Here is a 9,783-nt window from a genome sequence, read left to right as displayed (position 1 = left end):
CGTCTTTAGGTACGAAAAGAGCAACGAATTATGATAACGAGTAGTACGTAACTGTAGTGATAAGTAGTGATGACGATACTCATCTAAAGTAGTGGTGGTAACTTTACAACACTTGTGGATAGTAAGCTGGGACGGTGACGAATAACATCCGAGGAGACAGAGTTCTCGAACTAGTGTGGCTAATGAAGTCGTCGTCATCCTTACGCGTATGAATCTTGAATTTATGTGTGTCACCAAAAAGTGGCAGAATACGAATTCGTATGATGAAAACTTAGTACCATTAAGAAGTTTGCCTAAGAATGATTCAAGTATATATGCACAAGTAGTCAAGTAAGTGCTATCTATAGCAAATGCAAGTCAGAATGCAATGATTAACTATCCGGTTGTAGTCTAGATTCACAAATGCGTGCTAACAACTCTGTCAGACACACTACTACACATCCTAGATCCCTACAACCAATGCTCTGATACCATCTGTAGCGACCCGACAAAATCATCATTGACGGCGCCGTTAACTTAGGTCCCGTTGCGTGGTCATAGTCCCTAAATGAGACACGTTTGACCAAAATTATATCGCATTCATTTGAAACATATAAGACTTACAAAGTTTAGTTTACCAAACGGATCGACAACAAGTTTAAGTTTACAAAAGTAGTAATGTATAAATGAAATAACTTGCGACATAATTAGTTGAAAATCACGGTTGCTATAAATAGCGTAAGTATGTAAACATTTGTTTGAATCCAAAAGTGCTATCACTAGCGTATGCATGTATGCTTGACCCCAAGCAAGTATGAGTGTACGCGGAAGCATGTATCAAATAGCCATTCATGAACCTGAGAAACATATAGAAATCTGTCAACGAAAAACGTTGGTGAAATAATAGGTGTTTGTAAATGTTGTTTTTGAACCACAAGATTTTGTATAGTTGATTATCCAAATCGTTTGCATTCCAAAAGTATGTTCGCGAGCACCCAATTATCAAGACTTAACTGTTTTGCACCCTATTGCGTAGTGTTAGAACATACACTAAACCCGAAAATATATTTCATCCACTAACGGTAGCGAACCGTCCGAATGAGGCTCGTCAAGCCCATGTTATCACATAATATAAGTTCTCGCTTACATTCTACAAGTGTAACTAATGATAATCGAATTGAGGCTTTTTGTTCTAACTCGCTGTGGAATGTTTGTTTTCGTACTTGCGTTCAAAGTATAAAAGTATGTAGTATAAAACTGTATATGTTTCTCATCCCATGATTTAAAAGTATAAAAGTTGTTGAAAGATGGGACTATGATCTCACCTCGAGTGCACGAGTATAATGTACTTCACAAAGTAAACGCGTGTATGATAGTTGCTTAGCCTTGACCTAAACAAGTAAGTTCTATCAATTAACCGGTTACGACACAAGGTCAGACGAAATGTGCTCAATTATTCATATGGCTCGTTACGACTCGAATATATAGCATGTGAATCACGTTGTCAAGTTTCATGCAAGAAACAAGTATAAAAGTACGTTAGAACGATTGCACCAGTATTTGGTTAAGTTTGACTAAAAATCAAACTTGGTCAAAGTCAAAGTCAATGGGGGTATCCGACAATTTTTCTTCAATTAGTAATCATATATAAACATGTTGGCCAAGTTTCATGTTAATCGGAATTGCGTAGCATAGTTAGAATTAAACGAAAATTTACAAAGTTGGACAGCCCTCGGTAGTTCATCTGGACGGCGTCCAGAATGGCTGGACGGCGTCCAGCAATGAAGGCTTGGACGGCGTCCAAGATATGGGACGGCGTCCAAATGAACTACAGATTACTGAAAGCTGAAATTTGACAAGTCTCGAACCAAACTCATTTCAAACACAACTTATGAACCGAAAACATTCAAAACACGTATTTTATATCGTTGGAAAGGTATTTTGATGAGGAATACAACTAAACACATATCATCAAACAATTACATCATTTAAAATGACCAAATCCTTGTCGAATGATAGTTAAAAGTTCATCATTGAAGTTTCAAGTTCGTAAAACGCATTTTATGATTCGAGAACTTACTACACACATATATTATGCCGTTCCATAGGTAATTACGCATACAATACAACTAAACACTTACAAATAGCATTGCAAAGCATTTAATGCATCAAAAATTCGTTTTAAAATCTATCAAACCCTAACCAAGAATCACAAAATCAATAATCATGTTAATGTAAGGTTTTCATGTCATCCAACATACCAAAACGAATCTAATGATGCTAGTAACACTTTTAACATATAAGGTTTAACATCTAACAACATTTAATCAACCAAAATCAAGGATTAAACCAACCCATTTCAAGTGTTCATGCTAGTTACACCAAATAACAAGATCGAGCATACAAATTACATACACGACATCACAATGAGCCATAGACACTAACTAACACCATTTCAAGTCTAAAGGTCTAATTTATGAAAATTAGAGATTTTGAAAAACTTACCCCAAGCTATGAAATTGGTACCAAATTGAAGAGGATGATGCAATGATCACAAATATTTAGTTTGTTTTGATGTTTGCTTGCTTGATTTGAAATAGATGATGAATCTATGAATTTGGAAGTTGAGAGCAAAAATGGAAGAAAAAGGAAGAGAGAATAGTGGATGAATAAGTGGTGGTGGTGGGATTGACTAGTTGGCCTAGTCAACTAGTTTGCCCACTAACCAACTTCGGTCCCTCAAGTTTGTAGTCGGGTGCGGGAATTAACCAAACGAATTATTTTTAAAACGCTTGAGTAAACAAGAGATGTTATAATTAAATAACGAAAATATTGGAAACACTTATTAACGGGGGATACGAATTTAGATAACGAAAGATATTATCTAAAAAAAAGACGGTGTTAAAATAAATATAAAGGAAAAAAGGCGGGATGTTACACAACCTGCCCAATTAGCATCTATGTAAGCAACCAGAGAAGAAGTCGAAGATGCAGACATGTAAAGACCAATATATAAAGTTGCTTTAACATATTTAAGAATCCTCTTGAGAGCTGAAAAATGGAGTTTATGAGGATCATGCATAAATAGACATATCTGCTAAACAGAATAAGACAGGTCGGGGCGTGTGAAAGGGAGATACTGAAGAGCATCTGCGAGACTACGATAAAGAATGAGATCATTCATTGGTGGTAGTTCCTCAGAGATCTTGGAGCCAATGTCAACGGGGTTCTTGCATGGGTTACAATTAAGCATTTTAGCACACTCAAGAATCTTGGAGGCATACATCTTCTGAGAAAGAAACATCACAGAGGCTCTACGAGTAACTGAAAATCCTAAGAAATAGTTCAACATACCAAGATAATTAATCTAGAACTCCTTGTGAAGAGATGTGATAACTCTTTGAAGAAGAGCAGTGGAAGATGCAGTCACAACAATACCATAAACATATATAAGTAAGTAGGTCATGTCATGTCGGTGTCTGTATATAAAAAGAGATGAGTCACACCGATTATGATTAAACTCAAAGCCCTGAGCATAACTAGCAAATCTCTTAAACTAGGCTCGTAGACCCTGTTTAAGTCCGTAAAGAGATTTTTGAAAAAGGCATACATGATTGGGATGAATAGTTCCTTAAAGCTCGCAGACTGATGCATATACGTAATATTAGATAAGGTTCCGTTCAGAAACACGTTCTTGACATCTAACTATTGCATATGCCAGTGTCGGCTCACGCCAAGACTAAGAACGGTATGAATGGTGGCTGGTTTAACAACCTGATTGAAGGTCTCATCACAATCAATCCCGACCTGTTAGCTGCGCGCATTAGCAACAAGACGCTCCTTATATCGACTTAGTGTACCAACAACACTAAACTTGTGTCTAAACAACCACATGGAGCGAACTATATTCATCTCTGATGTGCGAGACACAAGAGTCCAAATATCTTTCTTAATTAACGCATTGTATTCTTTTGTCATAACATGTTTCCAATGAGATAAGTAAGGGCAAAAGAATAGTATTTATGGATAGGAGAGATGGTTGAGACATTTAAGTTGATATGTTGAACGGGTTCTGTGGTTCCTACTTGATAATGGGTGAGTAGATTGAGATGTAGAAGAAGAGGCGGGAGGTGGAGCTGAATCAGGTTGAGCAGGTTCAGAAATGGGTGTTGGCGCTGTAGGAGGTGCTTCGTTATGGGTATCTTGAGGAAGAGATGAGGGAAGTGGATTAGAATGTTGATGAATTTCCGACAACCATATCCAAACCCATCAAATAACGGTCGTGGAGAGAGTCTATGGACATTGAATCAAAACCTCCGGCCAATGAAAATAAGAAAACGCATGGCCGCTAGAGAAAAACTACATGGAGAGAACGCGGGGAAGGAAGGAAGAGTGAGTAGAAATGGGGAAAGAAGATGGGAGAAGGAATAAAAGCCAAAGAAATACGAACGCCAGACCTCTGGCAAGGTGTTAGAGGCTGAAACGGTGCCGAGAAAGGTAGGGTTACGGCGAGGGTTTTTAATGAGAGGTCAAGGGAAAGTTTTTTATTAAGAGAAAACAAGTTTTTATTTTGGAAAAGAGGCTTTTATTTAAATTTTGGAAGTTATCTTTAATTTACTTGCTATTTGTAGCTACTGAACTAAATCGATGACAATTTTTTTAGGACAATGCTAAACGTAGCCTTTAAGGTTATGTTTAAGCATATCATAATTAGGTTTATAAACTCTCTTTAATTAATTACAAATTCATTTTTTAATATCGACTTTCCTTATATAATTTTGACATTAATATTATTCATGGCAGGTATGAGTTATATAAAGAGAATTATATTATTTATGGTATGCTTAAACGTAGCACTTAGGTCTATGTTTATCATTTTTTTAAACAGAAACGCACATACTTATTACGAGTACCATTTTTTACACAGATATACACATAATGTACTCAATAGTACTTTGCATTCATGTTTTGAATCTCTCTTATATAATTTTTCGCATTCTTGAATAAAATTTAGTGTGGTACCTCAATCTCATTAATTTGTTACTTGAAAAATCACATAGTTAAAAAACCAACTACCTTGATTCCAAACAAATACATGCATCCTTTTATGTTCGGACAAAAAAAAAAAAAAAGACAAGATTATAGCTATGGGGGCAAAAGCATATCCACTTCGGAATTATACGGAAACTAAAACTTGTTTCTAGATTTTCGGATATAAATTGAACTAACGAACAAGTTTTGGTTGTTGTAATCAAATGTGATTTAAATTGCGTTGTTAGAAAATGTCAAATAAAATACCTTCAAATTAAATGTACACATAACATAAGGTTTTCTTGTTCACGCTACTCGTAAAAAAAGTCTTTTTCACTCAAAATGTACGCAGCCTATTCGAATATCTACCGATCATTTTAACCAGTTTCCCTATCCACCCCAAAATTTACATTGTAATGTGGTTTGAACCTGGGATATTTTGATAGGAACACGTGGCCTCAACAATCACTAGGCTACTCTCATCCTCTTGAAAATTCACGAAATAAGAAGAAACGCACGGAGTACAAGTATTTAGACATTTGAAGAAGGAAGATGTGATCAATTCTAAGGATAGGCATAACAGTGTTATCCATACTACTAGGAAGCATATTGTCCACATGCATAACATGTGGTGACGGTTAAAATGAAGTCTACAAAACAGAACAAAGTTTACAAAACAGAATATTTGAGCATGCATGTATAGCCCAAAAAAACCCCAACAAAACTAGCTATCTTCATATACCACAATGGCAACCCTTCATTTTGTCTTGTTTCCTCTTATGGCTCAAGGCCATATGATACCAATGGTCGATATAGCCCGATTACTAGCCCAACGTGGTGCTACCGTTACTATAATCACAACTCCTGTTAACGCCAACCGTTTCAAACCAGTCATTAGTCGGGCAATGGAAAATGAACTCAAGATTCAACTTCTTGAACTAAAACTTCCATTAAGTGAAGTTGGTTTGCCCGAGGGAAGTGAAAGTTTCGACTTAGTTTCATCAGCTCCACTCTTTATGAAACTATTCGCTGCTGCCGCAATGTTAAAAGAACCCGCGGAAGACATGATACAAGGGTTAGTTCCACCACCAAGTTGTATATTTCGGATAACCTTTTTCCGTGGACATATGACATAGCGCGAAAATTTGATGTCCCAAGGCTTATTTTCCATGGACCAGGATGTTTCACATACTTATGTCTACATATTACGATGCATACTGATTTTTTAGATGAAATTGTCTCCGATTCGGAGTATTTTGTGTTTCCCGGTGTTCCTGACCGAATTGAGCTTACAAAAGTGCAAGCTTCAACTTGGACAAAAAAAGAAGAAAAGGAAACAAAGGAGTTTATGGAAACATTACGAGAAGCGGAAGAAGCATCAAATGGGATCGTAGTTAATAGCTTCGAGGAGTTGGAGCCTTTTTACGCTAAAGAGCTTGCAAAGGTGAAAGGTAAAAAAGTATGGTGTATTGGCCCGGTTTCACTATGCAATAAAAGTTTATTAGATTTGTCCGAGAGAGGAAACAAGGCCGCGATTAATGAAAATGAGTGTTTGAAATGGTTGGATTCGAGAGAAAAAGGGTCGGTAATGTTTGTTTGTTTGGGTAGCTTAGCTCGTGCTAGCACCGAGCAAAATATTGAGCTCGGTTTGGGACTTAAAGCATCAAACGTGCCGTTTATATGGTGTTTAAGGCATCAAACGGAGGAATTTGAGAAATGGTTAGAAGCGGAAGGATTTGAAGAAAAGGTGAATGATAGAGGGATTATTGTTCGTGGTTGGGCGCCTCAAGTTATGATATTGTCTCACCAAGCGATTGGAGGTTTCTTAACGCATTGTGGATGGAACTCGACTCTGGAAGGAATAACCTCCGGAGTACCTATGGTTACATGGCCACATTTTGCAGACCAATTTTTAAATGAAAGATTTATCATAGATATTTTAAAAGTCGGATTGAAAGTTGGTATAGAAGTTCCTGTCATGGTTGGTGAACAAGAAAAGCTTGGAGCGTTGGTGAAAAAGGAAGATGTCAAGATTGCAATTGAAGGACTAATGAGTAAAGAAGAGGAAGGGGAAGCAAGAAGAAATCGAGCTAGAGACCTTGCGGAAATGGCTAAAAGATCCATGGAGGAAGGGGGCTCGTCTTATGTTAATATGACGTTAATGATTCAAAATATTAACGAGTTATTAGACAAGAAATCTACAACTACGGAAGATGATATTGTGAAGGAATTGTAACAGTTTACAAAATGATCTTTAGCGAATGATGATTTTTATCATTTTGCCTTACAAAAAAATTGTTAGCCGATACATTATATGGGCCATGTTGTTCTTTTATTATAGGGCCCAGCCTTTATTATAGGGCCCAGCCCTTATATTATATTTATATTCGTACTCTTTGTTTTGAACTTTTGATAAAAGATTTTTAAGAAAGACAAATGTTTTTAGAATATCAGAACGCTAACGATAAACTAGTCTCAAATTACCCTAACCCTAATCCAGCCATCACCACCACCTCAGGTAACTACATATTTCTTCAAATACTCAAAATCTGTTGCTGTAAGAGTGCTCCCAATGGAGGAACTTCTTCATGTTTAGTCCTGGGTGCCACATCAGCGCCACATCAGCACTTCCTTCTCAGACTAAACTCAGGACTAAACACTCTCAACCATGACACTCCTTCCTCCCATTAATTAATTAAATGTACAAGTTTATAAGCAAAAAGTACCACATAAATATACACCTCTTCCGTCCTGAAAAATTTCAGAAAAGCACGAAGTGGAAGACGATTTGCAGGGCGGCACTCTGGGCGGAATGGTGGGCGAGTTGCTGCCATCAAGGTCCAGCTGGGCTGAACCGTGGGCGGAGGTCAAGACCTGACCATTAGGAGCAGCCTAATTCCTCATTAAAAAAAAATAAACAAAAATAATAATAATAATTTATTACCCCTTGCTGTAAGTACTTGAAATATTAATAGAATAATTATAATTATTTAGGTGAGAACTTTATTGGTTTGAACAAGTTAAAAAGACCAGGTAAAGTGTAAAATTATTCTGATCTACCAAACTAAGAGTTACTGTAAATGGTATAAACGTACTAATTACAACCCCAAAGGCTACCATTACCCTATATACTAATAGTCGTGGGAAGTTTGGTCGTTTGACCCCCAACCTCGCCCAAAATTTGGTCAAAACGACAATTGACCAAACTTCACCCCAAAAAATGCAAAAAACCCCCCCTCAACTATCGACAAGCTACAAGGATGGGGAGTGTAAGGAGAGAGAGAGTGAGGAGAGAGAGAGGTAGCTATGCAAGTTACAAGGCGGGTTTCGATTTCAAGCAAGACCGATTATACAACGGAGGGATTAACAACACCGGTTTTCCTAGACTAGTCAAGAATCAATGGATCTCGTTCATGTTCTTTAACTACCCCGATAGTTGGAATATGGAGGATCTATGGCGGGTTTTCAAACATCATGGTAATCTAAGAGACATCTACATGGTAAGCAAACGCCTCAAGAATGGGCAGAGATTTGCATTTACTAGATTTGGAAACGTTTCAAATGTCAGCAGACTGCTTTCATCTCTCGAAACTATCAGGTTCGGTGAAAGACCTATTAGGGTTTTCCTTGCTCACGAGAAAAATGGTAATGGGCAAGCACAACCGGATGCTGTTATGGGCAGAAACAGACTTAATCCTAGACCTTATCCATTCACGGATGGAAGAGGTTTTAGTGAGGTTGCAGCAACTCCACCTAGGGATCTTAGATTCAAGTTGAAAAATGGTAAGGAAGATTTAAGAACAAAACTCAAAGCAAATAAATCCACTGGAGAATTGAATGGGGAGAAGGGTAAAACCAAAACTACTGGTCATGTTTTGGTAGAAGATGTGGAAGATATTAGGGTTGTGGCGGTTAGGAAGGATAGGTATATCACAGATGATGTCATGCAATGTTGTATTGTGGTTCAACTAAAGAATACCGAGATCATCAACCAATTCGAATCCCTGTGTAAGGCAGAAGGGATGAGAGAGTTTTCGATCAAATACCTAGGTGGACTAGATCTCTTAGTGCAATTCAAATCAAGTGTCATGGTGGACAACATCCTGAAGATGAAGGAACATGCAATATTCAAGTGGTGTAGTAAGATTGATAGACTTAAGCTTAATTACTGGACAACAGGTGGCAGGTATGTATGGGTCGAAATTAAAGGGACCCCGGTTACAGCGTGGAATGAAGAAGTTTTCGGTGAAATAGCAGGAAAGTGGGGTCGTGTTATTGATTTTGAAAACTGCTCTATTACATCACATAACCAAAATCTGATGGTGGGTCGAGTGTTAATCCATTGTAGGGATTTTGGTCACATATATGGGATGGCAAAAATCGTTGTTGATGATCTTCTCCCTATCTATGTTTCAGTGATTGAGGTCCGTGAACCCGTTATCCAACTTGACATTGAAGCTCCAGTTTCGGATTGGGTTGAAGATGGCAACAAGGATGTTGATGATGATGACCCTCGTAAGGATGATGAGTATAACTCCATTAACGACTCTTCAGATGACGAGTTCATTGAGGATACTTTTGAATCTTCAGAAATTGATGAATCACCTTTGATCAAGGTTAACCGTAAGGCAGAAGATTTCAACGACATTTTTTCTCCGGCAGATCAGGATCACTCTCCGATCAGATGTCCAGAAGATGAAGAATCGGGATGCAATAATAACGAATGTGGGGCCCAAGAGAGAAGTAATGATGAAAGAGAAAAAAGTAATTTGG

The 9,783-nt window shown here is 37.6% G+C and overlaps 1 pseudogene; it reads left to right on the top strand.

Annotated features, from left to right (window-relative positions):
• Positions 1-5,643: 5,643 nt before the first annotated feature.
• Positions 5,644-7,434, top strand: LOC139876685 (UDP-glycosyltransferase 73E1-like; annotated as a pseudogene).
• The last annotated feature ends 2,349 nt before the right edge of the window (positions 7,435-9,783 follow it).

Source organism: Rutidosis leptorrhynchoides, chromosome 11 (assembly GCF_046630445.1).
Source record: "Rutidosis leptorrhynchoides isolate AG116_Rl617_1_P2 chromosome 11, CSIRO_AGI_Rlap_v1, whole genome shotgun sequence".
Classification (NCBI taxonomy): Eukaryota; Viridiplantae; Streptophyta; class Magnoliopsida; order Asterales; family Asteraceae; genus Rutidosis; species Rutidosis leptorrhynchoides.
This window is presented reverse-complemented; position numbering and strand designations above follow the sequence as displayed.